This window comes from Oncorhynchus masou, chromosome 6 (genome assembly GCF_036934945.1).
Source record: "Oncorhynchus masou masou isolate Uvic2021 chromosome 6, UVic_Omas_1.1, whole genome shotgun sequence".
Classification (NCBI taxonomy): Eukaryota; Metazoa; Chordata; class Actinopteri; order Salmoniformes; family Salmonidae; genus Oncorhynchus; species Oncorhynchus masou.
Window position 1 is genome coordinate 22,976,769 of NC_088217.1, and position 24,264 is coordinate 23,001,032.

The window sequence follows — 24,264 nt, forward strand, 5'->3', positions numbered from 1 at the left end:
GGTGGCAGCATCATGTTATGTGGGTGCTTAGCTGCAGGAGGGACTGATGCACTTCACAAAATAGATGGCATCATGAGGGCGGAAAATGATGTGGATATATTGAAGCAACATCTCAAGACATCAGTCAGGAAGTTAAAGCTTGGTCGCATATGGGTCTTCCCAATGGACAATGACCCCAAGCATACTTCCAAAGTTGTGGCAAAATGGCTTAAGGACAACAAAGTCAAGGTATTGGAGTGGCCGTCACAAATCCCTGACCTCAATCCCATAGAAAATTTGTGGGCAGAACTGAAAAAGTGTGTGCGAGCAAGGAGGCCTACAAACCTGACTCAGTTGCACAACTTATTATGAAGGAAATGATTGTGGACTTCAGGAAACAGCGGAGGGAACACCCCCCTATCCACATCGATGGAACGGTAGTGGAGAGGGTAGTAAGTTTTAAGTTCCTCGGCATACACATCACAGACAAACTGAATTGGTCCACCCACACAGACAGCATCGTGAAGAAGGTGCAGCAGCGCCTCTGCAACCTCAGGAGGCTGAAGAAATTCAGCTTGTCACCAAAAGCACTCATAAACTTCTACAGATGCACAATCAAGAGCATCCTGGCGGGCTGTATCACCGCCTGGTACGGCAACTGCTCCGCCCACAACCGTAAGGCTCTCCAGAGGGTAGTGAGGTCTGCACAACGCATCACCGGGGGCAAACTACCTGCCCTCCAGGACACCTACACCACCCGATGTTACAGGAAGGCCATAAAGATCATCAAGGACAACAACCACCCGAGCCACTGCCTGTTCACCCCACTATCATCCAGAAGGCGAGGTCAGTACAGGTGCATCAAAGCTGGGACCGAGAGACTGAAAAACAGCTTCTATCTCAAGGCCATCAGACTGTTAAACAGCAACCACTAACATTGAGTGGCTGCTGCCAACACACTGACTCAACTCCATCCACTTTAATAATGGGAATTGATGGGAAATGATGTAAAATATATCACTAGCTACTTTAAACAATGCTACCTTATATAATGTTTACATATCCTACATTATTCATCTCATATGTATACGTATATACTGTACTCTATATCATCTACTGCATCCTTATGTAATACATGTATCACTAGCCACTTTAACTATGCCACTTTGTTTACATACTCATCTCATATGTATATACTGTACTCGATACCATCTACTGTACCTTGCCTATGCTGCTCTGTACCATCACTCATTCATATATCTTTATGTACATATTCTTTATCCCCTTACACTTGTAAGATTACTTGTTGGTTATTACTGCATTGTCGGAACTAGAAGCACATGCATTTCGCTACACTCGCATTAACATCTGCTAACCATGTGTATGTGACAAACAACATTTGATTTGATTTGAGGAAGCTTGTGGAAGGCTAAACAAAACGTTTGACCCAAGTTAAACAATTTAAAGGCAATGCGACCAAATACTAATTGAGTGTATGTAAACTTCTGACACTGGGAATGTGATGAAAGAAATGAACGCTGAAATAAATCATTCTCTCTACTACTATTCTGACATTTCACAATCTTAAAATAAAGTGGTGATCCTAACTGACCTAAGACAGGGAAGTGTTACTAGGATTACATTTCAGGAATTGTGAAAAACTGAGTTTTAATGTGTTTGGCTCAGGTGTATGTAAACTTCCAACTTGAACTGTATGCATAGTCACTTTAACTATACCTACATGTACATACTACCTCAATCAGCCTGACTAACCGGTGCCTGTATATATCCTTGCTACTGTATGGAGCCTCGCTACTTTTATTTTTCAGTCTATTTTACTGTTGTTTTTATTTCTTTACTTATCTGTTGTTCACCTAATACTTTTTTTTTACTTAAAAATTGCACTGTTGGTTCGGGCCTGTAAGTAAGCATTTCACGTGTTGTATTCGGCGCACGTGACAAATACACTTTGATTTGGAAGGCATTGAAAGGGGGATACTTTGTCAGTTGTACAACTGAAATGTTTCTTCTGCATTTAACCCAACCCCTCGAGAGTGGTGCGGGGGGCTGCCATAATAGACATGCACGTCTGTGGCACCTGGGGAACAGTGTGTTAAGTGCCTTGCTCAGGGGCAGAACAACATATTTTTACATTGTCAGCTCGGGGATTTGATCCAGCAATCCTTTGGTTGCTGGCCCAACGCTCTAACCACTAGGCTACCTATCACCCCTCAATGTAACTCTGTGTGTGCTTGCACGTGTGTATGAGTGTGTGTCTGTACTGCAACAGCTGAGGAGCTGGTAAGGTGGAAGGGGCAGCTGAGTATTTCAATTCAGTTGGTTTCAGCTTGGGGGTTGTAGGGGTAGAGGGACCAGTGTCTGAGACCAGGCTGTACTGTGTGTCTGTGTGGTGGGCTGACTTGGGGTAGGCTGAGGTGGGGTGGGCTAGGGTGGGTTTGACTGTGGTGGGCTGGCTTGGGGTAGGCTGAGGTGGGGTGGGCTAGGGTGGGTTTGACTGTGGTGGGCTGGCTTGGGGTAGGCTGAGGTGGGGTGGGCTAGGGTGGGTTTGACTGTGGTGGGCTGGCTTGGGGTAGGCTGAGGTGGGGTGGGCTAGGGTGGGTTTGACTGTGGTGGGCTGGCTTGGGGTAGGCTGAGGTGGGGTGGGCTAGGGTGGGTTTGACTGTGGTGGGCTGGCTTGGGGTAGGCTGAGGTGGGGTGGGCTAGGGTGGGTTTGACTGTGGTGGGCTGGCTTGGGGTAGGCTGAGGTGGGGTGGGCTAGGGTGGGTTTGACTGTGGTGGGCTGGCTTGGGGTAGGCTGAGGTGGGGTGGGCTAGGGTGGGTTTGACTGTGGTGGGCTGGCTTGGGGTAGGCTGAGGTGGGGTGGGCTAGGGTGGGTTTGACTGTGGTGGGCTGGCTTGGGGTAGGCTGAGGTGGGGTGGGCTAGGGTGGGTTTGACTGTGGTGGGCTGGGATGGGCTTGTTTGGGTTGAGGTGGGGCGGGGGTGCTGAGGGTAATTGTGTGTACTCTGGTATTTATAGATCTGCCTCTGGTCTACAGGACTGTACTCTGACTGTACTGTCATCCACAGATGGACCTTTTTTACTTCAGCTCTCCGTAGTGAAAAAGGCCTCTCCAAAACATTGTCTTTTGAAGGATCTGTCTGGGGATGGGAAGGAAGAGAGGGGTGGGGGTGTTGAAGTGCCATCACTGCATTAGGCACACACTCGCACTCAAACTCATATGCATGCACTTACACAATACACACAGACACTGGAACACACACTGGAACACACACACACCCTTTAGATCCACCATAGCTTATTCATTTCACCTCCTCTGCAGTCTGTTGTCCCACAAGGGCTCCATTAGCCTGCATCACGTAACCCCAGAATGGCTTAATGGAACGACCCATTACTGTCACGCAACAGGATTAGATAGCATTGACATGGTCCTCGTGTAGAGAGAGACTCTCTACATTAGTAATGATCCTCGTATAGAGAGACTCTCTACATTAGTAATGATCCTCATATAGAGAGATACTCTACATTAGTAATGATCCTCGTATATAGAGAGTATAGAGAGAGACTCTACATTAGTAATGATCCTCGTATAGAGAGAGACTCTACATTAGTAATGATCCTACATTAGTAATGATAGAGAGAGACTCTACATTAGTAAATGATCCTCATTAGTAATGATCCTCGAGAGAGACTCTCTATATGTCTAGCACACTTATGGCAGCACACATGAAAGAAGGTGAAAGAAAACACACACACACACAGAGTCAGAATGAGCCCCTAGGACTGTGTTGGCAGGAGGTTTTGCTTGGCTCAGCTTGGGCTGCAAGCTGCTAGGTCACCTAGCACAAACACATGTGACCCAGTAGATATCCAGGAGTTTAAAGAGGCTTTACAACAATCAGCTCAGTACTAGTTCTATCACTGAGGCTTCGGGTTGAAACCTACAGTACTGCTACCCTGCTGCTTGCCCTACTGTGTGTGTGTGTGTGTGTGTGTGTGTGTGTGTGTGTGTGTGTGTGTGTGTGTGTGTGTGTGTGTGTGTGTGTGTGTGTGTGTGTGTGTGTGTGCGTGCGTGCGTGTGTGTTTGTGTGTATGAATAAGAATAAACAGCATGCCATATGTGACACAGGGCAGTCACACACTTGGGCAACACTCAGGCTCTTCTGCTCTTCTCTGTCCAAACACTTCTTAGCAGAGTGCAGAATCAACCCAATGAGTGTAGCTGTGTTTCTTTCCTTCTGTCCTCACACCAAAGGCATAAAGACCCATCTTGACAAGAGTCGACTTTACTAATGTTGGATCACAGAAGGCCTTGAATCGGTTTAACTTGTAGAGAGCAGAAGGGTTAGTGTAGACAAGTCTCCCTGTTGTCCACACGAGTGTTCCTAAATGGTAGGTAGCCCATGGCTGGTTCTGCCTAACCTGGTTAACCAGTGATTTCAGATCTGGTTCTGCTCTCTGGCCATCTACATTGTTGAGTCAAACATGTTGTTCTGTATCTCAATTCTATAAGGAAGTGTGAAGATGGCGGCGTTGTGGCTGGGTTGTGGTTCAGAAAGCTAGCACAGTAACTGCTATTATCTGCTATCTGATCTGCTGACAGGGAAGTAGATGCCGTGGATTCTGTTCATGTGTGCACTCTGTGTGTTTAGCCTGTGGTCTTTAATGTGTGACTTAAGAATAAATGTGTGTATGTGTGTGTATGTGCGTGTGTGTTCTCAGTAGTAACTTTTCAAAAAGCGTTGGAAGTGGATTTGAGGAAGCGGTCTAATTTTTGTCACCATGAACATCATAACAAATACAGATAACGACGGTAGCATAAATTAAGCTAAAACCTAACATGCTAAGGTAAATGAGACTATTATACAGAATAACTCTAAATTATGCATGTTTTCCTCCATTTTTTAAACCAAGGCAATTTGTTAAAGAAAACCCATGTTATCTATGCCCAATGATATACTTTACTTTATCAGTTTACTTTATCAGTGTTTAAAGTAAGCTTCTGCCAAGTCTATATAGCTGATATTCAGGTTAGTTTCCTAATTATGTTTCTTGGCAGGAGGATTTGGAGTGACTTATTTGAGTAATAATTCTACAGGTACATTGCATTTGGGAAGTATTCAGACCCCGTGACCTTTTCCACATTTTGTTATGTTACAGCCTTATTCTAAAATGGATACAATAATTTTTTCCCTCATCAATCTACACACAATACCCCATAATGACGAAGCGAAAACCAGGTTTTAGAGATTTTTGCAAAAGTATTAAAAATATGTATTATTATTTATGAATGATTTTAAATATTTATTTACATAAGTACTAGAGGTCGTTTTCATTACAATCGGTAATTGGCATTTTTGGATTATGGCCGATTACATTGCACACCACAAGGAGACTGCGTGGCAGGCTGACTACCTGTTATGCGAGTGAAGCAAGGAGCCAAGATAAGGTGCTAGCTACCATTAATCTTATCTTAAAAAAAACAATCAATCTTAACATAATCACTAGTTAACTACACATGGTTGATGATATTACTAGTTTAACTAGCCTGTCCTGCGTTGCATATAATCCATGCGGTGCCTGTTAATGTATTATTGAATCAAAGATTACTTCGCCAAATGGGTGATTTAACAAGGGCATTCGCGAAAAAAGCACTGTCGTTGCACCAATGTGTACCTAACCATAAACATTAATGTCTTTATAAAAATCAATACACAAGTATATATTTTTAAACCTGCATATTTAGTTAATATTGCCTGTTAATATGAATTTCTTTTAACTAGGGAAATTGTTTCACTTCTCTTGCTTTCTGTGCAACAGAGTCAGGGTATATGCAGTAGTTTGGGCCGCCTGGCTCATTGCGAACTGTGTGAAGACCATTTCTTCCAAACAAAGCCAGCAACCTTCGCCAAATGGGGGATGATTTAACAAAAGCTTTTTTTGGTCCTCCAATAATCGGTATTGGTATCGGCGTTGAAAAACCATAGTCGGTCGACCTTTAATAAGTACTCTGACCCTTTGCTATGAGACTCGAAATTAATCTCAGGTGATTCATGTTTCCATTGATCATCCTTGAAATGTTTCTCCAACTTGATTGGTGTCCACCTGTGGCAAATTCAATTGATTGGACATGATTTGGAAAGGCACACACCTGTCTATATAAGGTCACAGTGGACAGTGCATGTCAGAGCAAAAACCAAGTCATGAGGTTGAAGGAATTGTCCGTAGAGCTCAGAGACAGGATTGTGTCAAGGCACAGATCTGGGTAAGTGTACCAAAATATGTCTGCAGCATTGAACGACCCAAAGAACACATCGGCCTCCATCACTCTTAAATGGAAGAAGTTTGGAACCACCAAGACCCTTCCTAGAGGTGGCTGCCCGGCCAAACTGAACAATCGGGGTATAAGGGCTGTCAAGTCTGCTCCCTCTCCCCTTCTCTGGCGCTCAAGGGCACCAGGCTGCCCATCATTATGACACCTGTCGCCATCATTATGCGCATCAGCGCTCATTGGACTCACTTTTTGATTGCCAATCTATATCTGTCTGTTCCTCAGTTTGTTTCCCGTGTCAGCATTCATGTTGTTTTGTTTCTCTTGTCCAGATGCTCTCTGTGTAATGTTTCCTTTCTGTTGTTTATTAAATGTTCACTGCTTGTACTTGCTTCTCGTCTATACTTACAGAATGCTGACACCACAATTTGAAGCATCAAGGAGTTTTTGGTTTTGTTTTTTGTTGGTGACGTCGGGTCCGACTTCCGCAGCCGAAGGAACCGGGGTGCCTCAGTTGGCTCGTCGGGCTTCCACGCCTTAGCTGGTTCAAGAGGTTTCCTTGCCTCGGTTGGCTCGGCAGGCTTCCAACCCACATCATGCCTCAGCTGGCTCGTCGGGCTCCCACGCCTCAACCGGCTCGTCGGGCCCCCAGCCTCAGCCGGCTCGTCGGGCTCCCACACCTCAGCCGGCTCGTCGGGCTCCCACGCCTCAACCGGCTCGTCGGGCTCCCACGCCCAACCGGCTCGTCGGGCTCCCACGCCTCAGCCGGCTCGTCGGGCACCCACGCCTCAGCCTCCTCGTCGGGCTCCCACGCCTCAGCCGCCTCGTCCGACTCGTCCACATCTCGGCCAGTCTGTCAGGCTCGCCTAGGTGGGATGCCGGGTGGCGGCTCTGGGGGGGTACTGTCACGCCTGCTCCTACTCCCCCTCTCTGTGCCAGGCTGCCCATCATTACGCACACCTGTTATCATTACACAGATCAACGCTCATTGGACTCACCTGGACTTCTTCACTTTGTTGATTGCCCTTCTGTTTCCTGTCTGTTGTTTATTACATTTTCACTCCCTGTATTTGCTTTTTGTCTCCCAGTATCTGTCCTTACAAGGGCCTTGGTCTGGGGGGGTGACAAAGAACCCGATGGTCACTCTGAGAGAGCTCCAGAGTTCCTCTGTGGCGATGGGAGAACCTTCCAGAAGGACAACCATCTCTGCAGCACTCCAACAATCAGGCCTTTTTGGTGGAGTGGCCAGACGGAAGCCACTCCTCAGTAAAAGACAGCCCGATTGGAGTTTGCCAAAAGGCACATAAACACTCTCAGACCATGAGAAACAAGATTCTCTGGTCTGATGAAACCAAGATAGAACTCTTTGGCCTGAATGCCAAGTGTCACGCCTGGAGAAAACCTGGCACCATCCCTACGGTGAAGCATTGTGGTGGCAGCATTATACTGTGGGGATGTTTTTCAATGGCAGGGACAGGGAAACTAGTCATGATCGAGGAAAATATGATCAATATCAAAGTTCAGAGAGATCCTTGATGAAACCCTGCTCCAGAGCGCTCAGGACCTCACTCTGGGGCAATGCTTCACCTTCCAACAGAACAACGACCCCAAGCACACAGCCAAGACAATGCAGGAGTGGCTTCGGGACAAGTCTCTGAATGTCCTTGAGTGGCCCAGCCAGAGCCTGGACTTGAACCTGATCAAACATCTCTGGAGAGACCTGAAAATAGCTGTGCAGTGAAACTCCCCATCCAACCAGACAGAGCTTGAGAGGTTCCGCAGAGAAGAATGGGAAAAAACTCCCAAATACATGTGTGCCAAGTTTGTAGCGTCATACAGAAGAAGACTTGATGCTGTAATCGCTGCCAAAGGTGCTTCAAAAAAGTACTGAGTAAAGGGTCTGAAACCTTATGTAAATGTGATATTTACATAAGTTATATTGCAAAAAAGTATATATGATGTTTTTGTTTTGTCATTATGGGATATTGTGTAGATTGAATAAGGCCATCATGTAGAATAAGGCTGTAACGTAGCAAAATGAGGAAAAAGTGAAGGGGGCTTAATACTTTCCGAATGCGCTGTACCTTTGATGTAGGAGATGCAACAAAACAATACACCGATGCGCAATGTTTTTGGTATTTTGCCATGGATTTAGTTTGTTGAAGTGGAGGTGAATGTTAAATGGTCAGTGTCTTCAGCTGCTGTGTGATTGAGTTTGGTTCTTTACACATGTCTGGCTCTTTATCTGCTGCAGCACTGGTTAATGGTCTGGGTTTGGATAGCCTCTGCTGAGTCACCAACAACCGGATGTTCAAGTTTTTAGGGAAAGTGGAAAAAGAGATACTTTTGAGGAGATGGGAAACTCGTTTGGAATCGTATTACCAACCATTGTGTATTTTGCCTATGCATCGCCAATGGGCCACAATTCTGGGACAAAGAGAGCTCTCCTTCAAGGAGGGAATGGGAATCAATTGGGCGCTAGCTCAAAAACCAAACATTACAAATATTTTCCGAGATGTGAGATAATGAGCTTGTTCTCTGTAATATCACGAGGCTTTGCAATTGTGACATAACGTACTTTTGAGGTAAATAGGCCCATTTCTGAACTCATGGCCTGACTTTGTGAAGGGACCACATGACGCAGCATAACATCTGCCCCATTCATTGGGATTTTGTATCTTCTCTTGTCTCTAATATCTTTGTTAACAAGGTGACCACCTTCTTAAATCTATTTACTGACACTCCATCTTAAATCTATTTACTGTATTAATTGAACGGTGCACCTTTCCCAAACTTTTGTATGTCAGTGATCTAGTTTCAAACGTTTGTATGTATGTCAGTGATCTAGTTTGAGGTGTTTATTTTACAGCTGCTACGTTTGTTTTTTTGACGTTTTAGTCCTTCCGCAAACACTCTTATCCAGAGTGACTTACAGTAGTGAGTGCAAACATGTTCATCCTTTTTTTCATACTGGTCCCCCACAGGAATTGAATCCACAACCCTGGCATTGTAAGCACAATGCCCTACCAACTGAGCTACACGGGACCAACTGGGCTATGTTAGGCAGGATGTATGGAGCTAGTAGGCTGGGCGTATGGGGTTACTGGGCAGGGTGTATGGGGTCTGTAGGCAGGGCGTATGGGGTCAGTAGGCAGGGTGTATGGGGTTAGTAGGCAGGGTGTATGGGGTCAGTAGGCAGGGTGTATGGGGTCAGTAGGCAGGGTGTATGGGCTTAGTAGGCAGGGTGTATGGGGTTAGTAGGCTGGGTGTATGGGGTCAGTAGGCTGGGTGTATGGGGTCAGTAGGCAGGGTGTATGGGGTTAGTAGGCAGGGTGTATGGGTTCAGTAGGCAGGGTGTATGGGGTCAGTAGGCAGGGTGTATGGGGTTAGTAGGCTGGGTGTATGGGGTCAGTAGGCTGTGTGTATGGGGTCAGTAGGCTGGGTGTATGGGGTCAGTAGGCTGTGTGTATGGGGTCAGTAGGCTGGGTGTATGGGGTCAATAGGCAGGGTGTATGGGGTTAGTAGGCAGGGTGTATGGGGTCAGTAGGCAGGGTGTATGGGGTCAGTAGGCAGGGTGTATGGGGTCAGTAGGCTGGGTGTATGGGGTCAGTAGGCAGGGTGCATGGGGTTAGTAGGCAGGGCGTATGGGGTTAGTAGGCAGGGTGTATGGGGTCAGTAGGCAGGGTGTATGGGGTCAGTAGGCAGGGTGTATGGGGTCAGTAGGCAGGGTGTATGGGGTTAGTAGGCAGGGTGTATGGGGTCAGTAGGCAGGGTGTATGGGGTTAGTAGGCAAGGTGTATGGGGTTAGTAGGCAGGGTGTATGGGGTCAGTAGGCTGGGTGTATGGAGTCAGTAGACTGGGTGTATGGATTCAGGAGGCAGGGTGTATGGGGTTAGTAGGCAGGGTGTATGGAGTCAGTAAACTGGGTGTATGGGGTTAGTAGGCAGAGTGTTTGAGATTAGTAGACAGGATGTATGGATTTAGGAGGCAGGGTGTTATTGGTCAGTAGGCAGGGTGTATGGGGTTAGTAGGCAGGGTGTATGGGGTCAGTAGGCAGGGTGTATGGGGTTAGTAGGCAGGGTGTATGGGGTCAGTAGGCTGGGTGAATAGAGTCAGTAGACTGGGTGTATGGGGTTAGTAGACTGGGTGTATGGATTTGGGGTCAGTAGGCAGGGTGTATGGGGTTAGGAGGCAGGGTGTGTGGGGTTAGGAGGCAGGGTGTGTGGGGTTAGTAGACTGGGTGTGTGGATTTAGGAGGCAGGCTGTATGGATTTTGGAGGCAGGGTGTACAGGGTTAGTCGGCAGAGTGTATGGGGTTAGTAGACTGGGATGGTTCCCTGGTCTGCGCTCTGCAACTCTGGGTTTGGAGGTCTTGTGGTCTGGGGTAATGGAGGAATGGGGATCTGAAGGTCTGGAGTCATTAGGAGAAGGAGGGAGAGGAGTAGTCCTGGGCCTGGGGTTCTGATACTGGTTTGGGGTAATGGGGGAGTGGATGATTGGAGGAGAGGTGGAACTGTTCTGTGTGATGTCTTCATTGTCTCTGGGTAGCTCTCTCTGGGGAGTAAGGGCCTCAGCTGCTGATGTAGGCCAGCCACACATACTGAAAACACATCTCTCTGTCTCTCTGATAGGTCAGAGCCGTATCAGGAGCCAAGCAGGAGTTGTGACAGGAGAGGAGAGCCAATCAGAGGAGAGAGATGTTGGTGCAGGGCGGGCCTTGGGTCCTGTCTGTCATGTCATTGCTCCTGCTGCGGTGGCAAGAAATGTCTGCTATCGAGGTTCCTCTTGATCGTAAGTCATTCAATCAAATCGTAAACACATGAAATCAGTCAAAACATTGTTTTATAATATATATTTGATCGTAAGCCTTTGGTTCTCATACAATTTGGATACCGGTGACCCACACAATGGTTTTGGAATTGAAGGACAGTGAACAATAAATGAAAAAACAAAGTTTCATGCCACATCCCTTACTAACCCATTGGTGTTTACAGATGGACCTTCAGGAAAAAAGCATGCAAAATGAAGTGATTTATATTTACAGTGTATATACTCTATGTAAAACACAACACAGTTATCCTGGCTTTGCATCTGCAGATCCAGCTTCATGAAAAGTGATATCTCTTAACATTAGAACTGAGCTCACATACACTCATCTCTCTGACCATCCTCCATCCCGCGCTCACACTTACACTCACACACTCGCACATATTGATGTGTTACCCAGTGAATCTGTTCAGTCCATCCATATGATCTAAAGATATTTCTGCATGGTTTAACGATAGTCGAGTGTATATTCTACCAACTGAATTAGGAATTATGGCATGCTAATTCAATATGAATTTAATGTATATGTTTTCATCCAACACAGATCTGAAACCAATTAGCAGTAACCAATATTCAAATCTACAATAGAACTCTGCACATTAACATTTATGCATATAGAGTAGGTTGTTCCATAGTACTGTGCAATCATTAGCCAGTTTCTCACGTATGGCTGACTACGGTGGCTCTATCTTCTCATAACCATTCAACTCTGACTACCCATCATTGATTTCAAATCAAATCAACATTTCAAATCAACATTTCTAATCAAATCTAATTTTATTGGTCACATACACATGGTTAGCAGATGTTAATGTGAGTGTTGCGAAATGCTTGCGCTTCTAGTTCCAACAGTGCAGTAATATCCAACAAATAATCTAACAATTCCCAAAAACTACCTAACACACACAAATCTAAAGAGGCGAATAAGAATATGTACAGTGCCTTGCAAAAGTATTCGGCCCCCTTGAACTTTGCGACCTTTTGCCACATTTCAGGCTTCAAACATAAAGATATAAAACTGTATTTTTTTGTGAAGAATCAACAACAAGTGGGACACAATCATGAAGTGGAACTACATTTATTGGATATTTCAAACTTTTTTAACAAATCAAAAACTGACAAATTGGGCGTGCAAAATTATTCAGCCCCCTTAAGTTAATACTTTGTAGCGCCACCTTTTGCTGCGATTACAGCTGTAAGTCGCTTGGGGTATGTCTCTATCAGTTTTGCACATCGAGAGTGACATTTTTTCCCATTCCTCCTTGCAAAACAGCTCGAGCTCAGTGAGGTTGGATGGAGAGCATTTGTGAACAGCAGTTTTCAGTTCTTTCCACAGATTCTCGATTGGATTCAGGTCTGGACTTTGACTTGGCCATTCTAACACCTGGATATGTTTATTTTTGAACCATTCCATTGTAGATTTTGCTTTATGTTTTGGATCATTGTCTTGTTGGAAGACAAATCTCCGTCCCAGTCTCAGGTCTTTTGCAGACTCCATCAGGTTTTCTTCCAGAATGGTCCTGTATTTGGCTCCATCCATCTTCCCATCAATTTTAACCATCTTCCCTGTCCCTGCTGAAGACAAGCAGGCCCAAACCATGATGCTGCCACCACCATGTTTGACAGTGGGGATGGTGTGTTGCTTTTACGCCAAACATAACATTTTGCATTGTTGCCAAAAAGTTCAATTTTGGTTTCATCTGACCAGAGCACCTTCTTCCACATGTTTGGTGTGTCTCCCAGGTGGCTTGTGGCAAACTTTAAACGACACTTTTTATGGATATCTTTAAGAAATGGCTTTCTTCTTGCCACTCTTCCATAAAGGCCAGATTTGTGCAATATACGACTGATTGTTGTCCTATGGACAGAGTCTCCCACCTCAGGTGTAGATCTCTGCAGTTCATCCAGAGTGATCATGGGCCTCTTGGCTGCATCTCTGATCAGTCTTCTCCTTGTATGAGCTGAAAGTTTAGAGGGACGGCCAGGTCTTGGTAGATTTGCAGTGGTCTGATACTCCTTCCATTTCAATATTATCGCTTGCACAGTGCTCCTTGGGATGTTTAAAGCTTGGGAAATCTTTTTGTATCCAAATCCGGCTTTAAACTTCTTCACAACAGTATCTCGGACCTGCCTGGTGTGTTCCTTGTTCTTCATGATGCTCTCTGCGCTTTTAACGGACCTCTGAGACTATCACAGTGCAGGTGCATTTATACGGAGACTTGATTACACACAGGTGGATTGTATTTATCATCATTAGTCATTTAGGTCAACATTGGATCATTCAGAGATCCTCACTGAACTTCTGGAGAGAGTTTGCTGCACTGAAAGTAAAGGGGCTGAATAATTTTGCACGGCCAATTTTTCAGTTTTTGATTTGTTAAAAAAGTTTGAAATATCCAATTAATGTCGTTCCACTTCATGATTGTGTCCCACTTGTTGTTGATTCTTCACAAAAAAATACAGTTTTACATCTTTACGTTTGAAGCCTGAAATGTGGCAAAAGGTCGCAAAGTTCAAGGGGGCCAAATACTTTCACAAGGCACTGTACATATAAATACTGTATATGGATGAGCGATGGCTGAGCGGCATAGGCAAGGTGCAGTAGATGGTATAAAATACAGTATAAACATGTGATATGAGTAATGTAAGATATGTGGACATTATTAAAATGACATTATTTAGAGTGGCATTGTTTAAAGTGACTAGTTATCCATTCATTAAAAACTTCTTCAGGACTTGGTTCCAGTACAGGAACCAAATGAGCGGAAATTCCAGAGCGCCAACTATTGTACTCGTTAAAACTCAAACTTTCATTAAAATTCACATTCAGGGTACTCAGATCAAGCCACACTCGTTGTGAATATAGCTAACATGTCAGATTTGTAAAATGCTTTTCGGCGAAAGCATGGCAAGCTATTATCTGATAGCATGCAGCTCCCTGACACACAGAAAGGGCACGTAAACAAACAAATTAGCGTAGCTGGCGCTACCAAAAACGCAGAAATAAAATATAAAACATTCATTACCTTTGACGAGATTCTTTGTTGACACCCCTATATGTCCCATAAACATCACAATTGGGTCTTTTTTTCAATTAAATCAGTCCATATATACCCAAAATGTCCATTTATGAACACTGTGAAATCCATTGAAAAATGCACGTTTCCCAACGCGACGTAACTTTTTAAATTCATAAAGTTGCCTATAAACTTTGACAAAACACTTCAACCTACTTCTGTAATCCAAGTTTAGGTATTAGTAAACGTTAATAAACGATCAAATTGATCACAGAGAGATCTGTATTCAATAGCTAGAAGTTTACAAAAAGAATTCCAGTTCCTCACTGACATTCTTTTCTGTGACGCACCTGAAGACCGGATGTGTTATTGACCAATCTAACCAATGATAAAGTGCCCTGGTAATCACAACACTGGCGACATCGTGTGGAATCTGTAGGAATTGCAAACACAGTTCCATCATTTATGACAAGCCTTAGACAATACAAACACTGGCGGATGGATTTTTTCTTTGGAGATTTTGTGATGAGGTTTGCTTGCGATTTTGACAATGGAACTCGTTCTGTTATAGTCACAGACACCATTGAACCAGTTCTAGAAACTTCAGAGTGTTTCCTATGCACACATACGAATCATATGCATATACTATATTCCTGGCATGAGTAGCAGGACGTTGAAATGTTGCACGATTTTTAACAGAATGTTGAAAAAAGTAGCTCGATCTCAAACAGGTTTTAAAGTGTCCAGTGATTGGGTCTCAATGTGAGAAGCAGCCTCTGAGTTAATGATTGCTGTTTAGCAGTCTGATGGCCTTGAGATAGAAGCTGTTTCTCAATCTCTCGGTCCCAGCTTTGATGCACCTGTAGTGACCTCACCTTCTGGATGATAGCAGGGTGAACAGGCAGGGGCTCGGGTGGTTGTTGTCCTTTATGATTTTTTTGGCTTTCCTGTGACATCAGGTACTGTAGGTGTCCTGGAGGGCAGGTAGTTTGCCCCCGGTGATGCGTTGGGCAGACCGCACCACCCTCTGGAGAGCCTTGCGGTTGAGGGCGGTACAGTTTCCGTACCAGGCTGTGATACAGCCTGACAGGATGCTCTCGATTGTGCATCTGTAAAAGTTTGTCAGATTTCAACCAAAACATCAATACATTCATACGCACGCACACACACACACAAGTCCTATACCAAGCCATTCTAACATGTCTAAAAGCTTGTGCCTCCCATTGGACTGACTCCGGTGTGAATATGAAAGTAAGAGACAAAGGAAAGGAGACCTTTCTCTCTCCTTTCTCTCTTGTTTTTCTTTCATAAAGGAGAATAATAGCTGTGAATGTCTCACAGTGGTGTTATGAAAAATTATTTGATCGGGATAAAGTGCCATGGGCACCTGCTATTTGGCGGTCAAACACACCTGCACACTACTTATTCTCGACCTCACACACACGGCCATCAGCTGTCATTACCTCTGTAGTCTCCACCTCATCTACCCTCTACAGCACCCTCAATGTCTCTTTATACTCCACAACCTTTCACCGCTGGCCTCAGGAAGCTCTATTAATTAGTGTCAGACAGAGGACTCACACACACACACACACTCACAACAGGGAGAGAGAGGGGGACAGAGAGAGAGAAGACCCCCCACAGAGTAAAATGCATAATACCCTCATAACCCTCCGACGTCTCCCCAACATATTTAGAGGGATGGAGGGAGGGAGAATCAGCCCTGGTCATTCAGAGAGGTTATCCCAAATCTTCTGGTGCTCCTAGTGCATTTAATGCTATACCTGAGAGGACTGAATGGTAACATGGGCTGTCTATGGGCTGAATGTATCTAATGTGAGGTGATGACAGATGGATTTATCTCTGTTGTCATTCCCCTTCCCTCCCCCAACCCTCTGACCCCCAGCTTCCAGTGGTGACCTCTATTGATGATGGTTGTCATGTCCTTGTTAGCCTATTATGTTATTTTCCTCCAGCATGGGCATGGCTATATGGCACAATGAATATCATAAAACAACAGTGGGGGTTGGGTGTTCCACCTGTCTATAGGCAGCTGTTCCCCCATAGCCTTGGACACACACACACACACACGCACACGCGCACACACACACACACACACACACACACACACACACACACACACACACACACACACACACACACACACACACACACACACACACACACACACACACACACACACACACTCACTAGTACATATAAAGACAGAAAGTCCGGAGAGGAATGTGCTCTTGTCAATCAGACACAGCATTGGACCACTACTGTAATGCCAATTACAGTATGTCAGCCATGGCCATTTACAGGGTAGCTAAAGAGTGCCTTGAAGACAATATGAAATATATTATAAATGTAAATGTACTGTTTTGGGATAGATTATTTATGCAGTGGAATATAATTACATATATGTGTATTTTATGTTCATCTGTACTGTTCTTGAAAATGACTAACTTGCTGATTCTAGCAGATGAAAATCATATCTCTCTTTCCCTCTCCCCGCTGCTCCCTCCTTTAAAATCAACCTTTTCCCGTTGTGGAATCATCAACAGGTAAGTTTACATCTCATTGTTTCAGTTTCATTGTTTCAGGACATATTCACAGTCATTGTAGTCAATAAACGTATTATGCTACACTAGTAACAAAATCTACTTTACATACAAAACATGGATATAACAGTATAACAACTTTGTTTTGTAGAATAACATTTTATGACATGCCTACTCTGTAGCAGTAGAACTGTAACTACAGTATTTGACTAACATTGTTTAACGCTGTAGACATGCTCTAGCTATAGGCCTGTGTTGCAATGAACACTCTAATATCACTAACAACACCTACAAAATCTCTATCTCTGCCCTTCTCTCTCACTCACTCTCTTTGGGACTAACAGAAAAGATCCAGCAGGATTGTAAGTATTATTTATTAACACAGTAATATTTTGTATTGTGTCTACTGTGTCTATGTTCTGTTGTGTCTGTTGTCTTCACTCTTAGGAAAAAATGGTTATTCAAAGGGTTCTATGGGGACAGCGGAGGAACACTTATTGGTTCTCAATAGCACTTTTTCTTCTTAGAGTGTATTGTGTCTGCTGTAATACTCAATCATGTTTCTACATTGTCTCTATGGGGGATGAAAATACCAATTTGAATCCACATTTACAGCAGTAAATGATATAATGGTGTAGTACTAGGAGCTAGGGCTGTTGCGGTGACTGTATTGCCGCCACACCAGCGTTCACGAGGCATGATGGCAGTCAAAAACCACATGACCGTTTAGTCACGGTAATTAGGCTTCTCCAAGCTCTGATGCTGCCGATGGTCATTAGTAGCTTATCAAACTTGCTAACTGCCGGGTACTCAGCACTCTAGAAGCACTCAGCACTCTGACATAAAATCAACTTTTATTGGTCACATACACATGGTCAGCAGATGTTAATGCGAGTGTAGCGAAATGCTTGTGCTTCTAGTTCCAACAGTGCAGTAACAAGTAATCTAACAATTCCCAACAACTACCAAATACACACAAATCTAAAGGGGGGCGAATGAGAATATGTACATATAAATATATGGATGAGTGATGGCTGAGCGGCATAGGCAAGGTGCAGTAGACGGTATAAAATACAGCATATAAACATGTGATATGAGTAATGTAAGATATGTGGACATTATTAAAATGGCATTATTTAAAGTGGCATTGTTTAAAGTGACTAGTGATCCATTTATTAAAGTGTCCAGTGATTGGGTCTCAATACACTATATACATGTGATATGAGTAATGTAAGATATGTAGACATTATTAAAAAGTGGCATTATATAGAGAGGCATTGTTTAAAGTGACTAGTGATCTATTTACTAGTCACTTTAAATGTAAATGTATTCCAATCTAATGAAACATTTCATGAGAGCCCATGAGCTGATGTTGTGCAACATCTCTATAGGCTATGCAATTGCATGAGGAAACAGAGGGGATCCCATCAGCTTTCTATAGACTAGGGCTACTACGTATATTTATTTCTCAACTTGCCTAATATTAAGCACATTGCTTCTCTTTACAACAGGAGTATAGTCTACCTGGCTGGCATTAAAATGAACCACGGGAAAAAGCATCCTCCATTTGCTATTTTCAGCGGCCCCTGTTTCGAGACAGGTGCATGATAATCGTGCGATGGGTGACACTATTAGCCAGCAAACAGTGCACTTTTTTTTTTTTTTGCAACTTCTTCAAATCATTGTCGCACACTTCATGTAGCCTGGCGTATATGTTTTGATAAGGTTTGCATCACAACTAAAGTGACCAAATAACTTTCTAAAATGAGGTACATTAATCTGCTTCACAATGGGTGGAGAGCCAAACTGGCATACATACGCAGCACGTGAGCTTCAAGTTTGAGGAAGATCATTTTCACCATAAAAATGCACACATTTGTGGTCACTTTTGAGAATGGTGTTTTCCTGCTAATGAAACATACACACTTATAGCCTACTGCCGTGTGCACATTGCTGCATTTATGTGAAGAAATTGCCTAATAGTTGATCAACATTTTAAGCTAAACGTTCTGATCTGTTGCGTCAGCCTCATTGCTGAAAACCGTTTTTCTGATGTTAGTGGTTGTATTCTTTTGGGATCTATCATGCCACAACTGTCCCAGACTGTCTGGAATATTCATTTATCGTACAGAATATAATAGGTTCACTTTTGGATTATTGGCGATAGTAGATTGACAGGCGAGTGTTTTTGCTGTTCATAAGGCCTACTCATCTTGTTGGCTGACAAAAAGTAAATGTGGATAGTTCTTCCAATATCTTCAATATGCTCCCCAGAATTCGATAATGACGCGCACAGTTTCGCATCCTTAACAGCCCAAGGGCCACTGGCCGCAAAAGGCATGTATTTTTTAGGAGGCATTACGGCCACACAAAGGTGATGCCATCTGGAAAATCAAGGCATTATCAAGTGCTTGTCAAATAGTGAATGAGAGACTGATGAAGTGTTTACAGCCTGTGCAAAAAAACATGCTTTTCATGCAGCTTTTTTCAAATAATCAGTCTCATCATACAGCCTTACAATGTATTAAAAATCAAAACATATAGCCCAACATTTGTAGAACAACTAAAGTTACATTAATAACTCAAAATTAAGCATAGTGGAGTATCTGTTTCTTTCTTAACAGCTCAACACATAATAGCCGCATGTGCGCACTCCCTCCGATATTGGAGAAAATATCCTTTCTATTTTATTCAGCTTTGTTCAATTGTATTCTTCGTACTATAAAATAATGCCATGGAATTCTAAGTAAATCATGTCTGCTAAATGAACTAGTGTAACCCACAGCCATATGGAATAGCCAGATCAGGGCCTAAAATAAGGACAACTCGGAGAATGCTATTCTGATCTTCCAAAATATACTACATTTTTTTCATATCATGTACCTTTAGACCTGTCTAAAATAAATAATGGATTTATTGTGAAGGTGTAGGCTATATTACATGGATTTATTAGACTTTTTTAAAAGTAGATGTTCCGAAGGTCTGCATCAGTGGCTTGTAGGTGTCACGGCTGTTGACGGACTGGAAGGATGAGGACCAAGGTGCAGCCCAGCCAACAGAGAAGTTGCAGCGTACATTTTACTTTATTTAAGAATGACGCCGACCAAAAACAATAAACCATACAAAACAAACCGTGAAGCTACAGGTCATGTGCTATAAACAAAAGTAAACTTCCCACAAACAAAGGTGGGAAAAAGGGCACCTAAATATGGTTCCCAATCAGAGACAACGATAGACAGCTGTCCCTGATTGAGAGCCATACCCGACCAAAACATAAAAATAGAAAATCATAGAAACACAAAACATAGAATGCCCACCCCAACTCACACCCTGACCAAACCAAAATAGAGACATAAAAAGGATCTCTAAGGTCAGGGCGTGACAGTAGGCTGTGTGTGGAAGCCAGGAAATGCTAAATGTATTTATGTTAATTAACGGTCAATTACCGGTTGACAAAATGTCATGACTGCCACAGCCCTACTAGGAGCAGGTTTTATTTTCCAATCCGAAGCAATTTACATTAACTAGCTCTGTGTTTGTATGGTTGCCATAGAAACACAAATGGATTGATGACTCTGGATGGCCTGTTACCTATTGTTTACAGTAGTGCATAAGAACAGTTGGGTAACCGGCGGCATCCCCAAACTGAGGACAAACAGAGAATAGTAATGGGCGATGGAATTCCCTCTTTCTCTCTAACGGAAAGCTTTCTATCTTGGCAAGGGGACTTCCAATAGGACTTGGGCTATTCCCTTTAGAACTGTGGTTAATCTGGAGAAGATTTATGACACACACACACACACACACACACACACACTCACCGGTTGTTCCTCTCTCCCATGTTGGTACATCATGGCAAGGAAGTGTCTCTTTCAACTGGGGCTATTTTGTACAATGGGGGGGGGGGGGGCAAGCAATTTTCTTTGATGCTGGGCTTGATAGTGTGTAGTGTCAGTGTACAGATTTAGGATCTCAATTTGAGACAGTTTGCTACAGCGGAAAAATAATCCTGCAGCAACAGTAATGTGAATTATTATGTGGATTAAAATTAATGGACATTTTTGTAGGGGCTGATACATTTTCCAAAAGGGAAAATCAAGTATGACATTTCAAAGTGAAAATGACTAACTTCAGAAGCTTTTTTAAACCTAAAATACACTACAAATAGACTTGACTGCGTCTGACAGTCGAGACTGCGTCTGACAGTCGAGGCTGGGTCTGACAGTCGAGGCTGGGTCTGACAGTCGAGGCTGGGTCTGACAGTCGAGGCTGGGCCTGACAGTCGAGGCTGGGCCTGACAGTCGAGGCTGGGCCTGACAGTCGAGGCTGGGTCTGACAGTCGAGGCTGGGTCTGACAGTCGAGGCTGGGCCTGACAGTCGAGGCTGGGCCTGACAGTCGAGGCTGGGCCTGACAGTCGAGGCTGGGCCTGACAGTCGAGGCTGGGCCTGACAGTCGAGGCTGGGCCTGACAGTCGAGGCTGGGCCTGACAGTCGAGGCTGGGCCTGACAGTCGAGCCTGGGCCTGACAGTCGAGGCTGGGCCTGACAGTCGAGGCTGGGCCTGACAGTCGAGCCTGTGTCTGACAGTCGAGCCTGTGTCTGACAGTCGAGGCTGGGTCTGACAGTCGAGGCTGGGTCTGACAGTCGAGGCTGGGTCTGACAGTCGAGGCTGGGCCTGACAGTCGAGGCTGGGTCTGACAGTCGAGGCTGGGTCTGACAGTCGAGGCTGGGTCTGACAGTCGAGGCTGCGTCTGACAGTCGAGGCTGCGTCTGACAGTCGAGGCTGCGTCTGACAGTCGAGGCTGCGTCTGACAGTCGAGGCTGGGTCTGACAGTCGAGAATGGGCCTGACAGTCGAGGCTGCGCCTGACAGTCGAGGCTGGGCCTGACAGTCGAGGCTGCGTCTGACAGTCGAGGCTGCGTCTGACAGTCGAGGCTGCGTCTGACAGTCGAGGCTGGGCCTGACAGTCGAGGCTGCGTCTGACAGTCGAGGCTGGGCCTGACAGTCGAGGCAGGGCCTGACAGTCGAGGCTGGGTCTGACAGTCGAGAATGGGCCTGACAGTCGAGAATGGGCCTGACAGTCGAGGCTGCGCCTGACAGTCGAGGCTGGGCCTGACAGTCGAGGCTGGGCCTGACAGTCGAGGCTGGGCCTGACAGTCGAGGCTGCGTCTGACAGTCGAGGCTGGGTCTGACAGTCGAGGCTGCGTCTGACAGTCGAGGCTGGGTCTGACAGTCGAGGCTGGGTCTGACAGTCGAGGCTGGGCCTGACAGTCGAGGCTGGGCCTGACAGTCGAGGCTGGGTCTGACAGTCGAGGCTGCGTCTGACAGTCGAGGCTGGGTCTGACAGTCGAGGCTGGGTCTGACAGTCGAGGAGGCAGGGCTGGGTCTGACAGTCGAGGCTGGGCCTGACAGTCGAGGCTGCGTCTGACAGTCGAGGCTGGGTCTGACAGTCGAGGCTGCGTCTGACAGTCGAGGCTGCGTCTGACAGTCGAGTCTGACAGGAGGCTGGGTCTGACAGTCGAGGCAGGGCCTGACAGTCGAGGCTGGGCCTGACAGTCGAGGCTGGGTCTGACAGTAGATGTGGGTCTGGTAGATGTGTGGTGACAGTACAGAGGCTGGAAGTCGAGTGCCGAGGCGTCTGCTCAGTGTCTGACAGAAGTGGACTGACAGGGCAGGTCTGACAGTCGAGGCTGGGTCTGAAACGAGGCTGGCTGAAGTGTCTGATGCGAGGCCTGGTCTTAGTATTTTTGCTGTTTTCTTTATTTATTTGGTCAGGCCAGGGTTTGACATGGGTTTTGGTATGTGGTGTGCTTTTGTCTTGGGGTTTTTCATAGGTATTGGGATTGTGGCTTGACAGTCGAGGCTGGGTTTGACAGTCGAAGTCTCTGACTGTCGAGGCTGGTTCTCAATCAGAGGCAGGTGTCTGACAGTCGAGGCTTGTCTCTGATTGGGAACCTGACAGTCGAGGCAGCCATCTGACAGTCGAGGCTGTGTCGAGGCTGGGCCTGACAGTCCTTGTTTCTGTCTCTGTGTCGAGGCTGGGCACCAGTATAGGCTGTTTTGGTTTTACGGCCTTTGTCGAGGCTGGGTTTGTTAGTGTTTGTGTTTATTTGTTTTATTAAACTGACAGTCGAATTTCTGACAGTCGAGCCACGTCTGACAGTCAGGCTTTGACAGTCGACTCTCCTTCACCTGAAGAAAGCTGCGTTACGATTAAGTGGGCAATTAAATAAGAGTGGCAGGGCCTGACAGTCAGGCAGGGCTGATGTTAAGGCCAGAGGGAGGGGGTCTGACAGTCGAGGCTATCTGACACGAGGCTGGGTCTGATAACCCAACCCTCTCCTCCTGACTTCACTTCTCCTGGATATGGCTGTCTGTGTGAGGCTGGGTCTGCACTGTGGGGTTGTGTGGTGTCTGGTGATTGGCTGAAAGCCGTGATATATCTGAAGTATACATCTGACAGTCGAGGCTGGGTATGACAAAAAAGTAGGCTTTTACCGTTGTAATTATGTTGGTAACTGGGTCTTATCGAGGCTGGGCTGAAGTAAGGCCCTGACCTCGAGGGGTTTGTGTCTGACAGTCGATGGCTGACAAGGCTGGGTCTGACAGTCGAGGCTGGGTCTGACAGTCGAGGCTGTCTATCGAGGCACTGACAGTCGAGGCTGGGCCTGACAGTATGTCTGACAGCCATATCTGACAGTCACCTGGGTCTGACATTAGGCTTGCTGAATCTTGCTCTCTGACATCTCCTTTTCTGACAGTCGAGGCTGTTTGCATTCTTTCTGACAGTCGAGGCTTTGACAGTCGAGGCTCTTCTCTCTCTGTTTGCATTCTTTCTCTGACTTTCTCTCGAGGCTGGGTCTGACAGAGGTCTCTCGAGGCTCTCTCTCTAGTGAAGCAGCCTCCCACCATAATGAAACAGTCATTGAAGGACTACATTGTTGATCCCAGAGATAACATCATCATTGAATGTGAGTGCCAGAGTGGGAGTGCCCGTTGCCAGTGCTCAGAAGTGGACCACACAAACATCTGGCTTATCCCTGGTCTTAGTATTTTTGTGTCCTTTATTTATTTGGTCAGGCCAGGGTTTGACATGGGTTTTCCTGGTGTGTTCAGTCTTGTCTAGGTATTGGGATTTCTTAGTGGGGTTTCACACCCTGGCTGTCTGAAGTGGTTCTCAATCAGAGGCAGGTGTTTCTCGTTGTCTCTGATTATTCTATTGTCTTTTTGTTTGTGATTGTTTCTGTCTCTGTGTTACTTTCATCCAGTATAGGCTTTCGGTTTGTAGTGTTTGTTTATTTGTTTTATTAAACATGAAGTTCCCTCCCTTTAACCCTTCACTAAAGAAGCTGGGTCTCCATTAAGTGGGCAATTAAATAAGAGTGAGCACAGCTTTTAAGGCCTCTCATATTTACTCATCCATCCTCTCCTCCTTTTTTCTTGTTTCCCTTCAGTCTCCCTGTTGTCTCCCTTTAACTCCGTGATTTCCTACTGTCACCCTGCATTGTCAAAAACTCTCTCTTCTTCCTCTGACTGACTGTGAAGTTATTATTGTGAGCATGAATAGGCCAGCTCAGCACTGCTCTG

The 24,264-nt window shown here is 45.3% G+C and overlaps 1 long non-coding RNA gene across 1 annotated transcript in view; it reads left to right on the top strand.

Annotated features, from left to right (window-relative positions):
* Positions 1-23,653, top strand: part of LOC135541649 (uncharacterized) — a 49,409-nt gene extending 25,756 nt beyond the window's left edge. Inside the window, exons 2-4 of the long non-coding RNA XR_010455981.1 lie at positions 10,902-11,061; positions 17,023-17,040; positions 23,571-23,653. This is a non-coding gene — a long non-coding RNA (uncharacterized LOC135541649). The remainder of the gene's footprint in view (positions 1-10,901; positions 11,062-17,022; positions 17,041-23,570) is intronic.
* Positions 23,654-24,264: the final 611 nt, after the last annotated feature.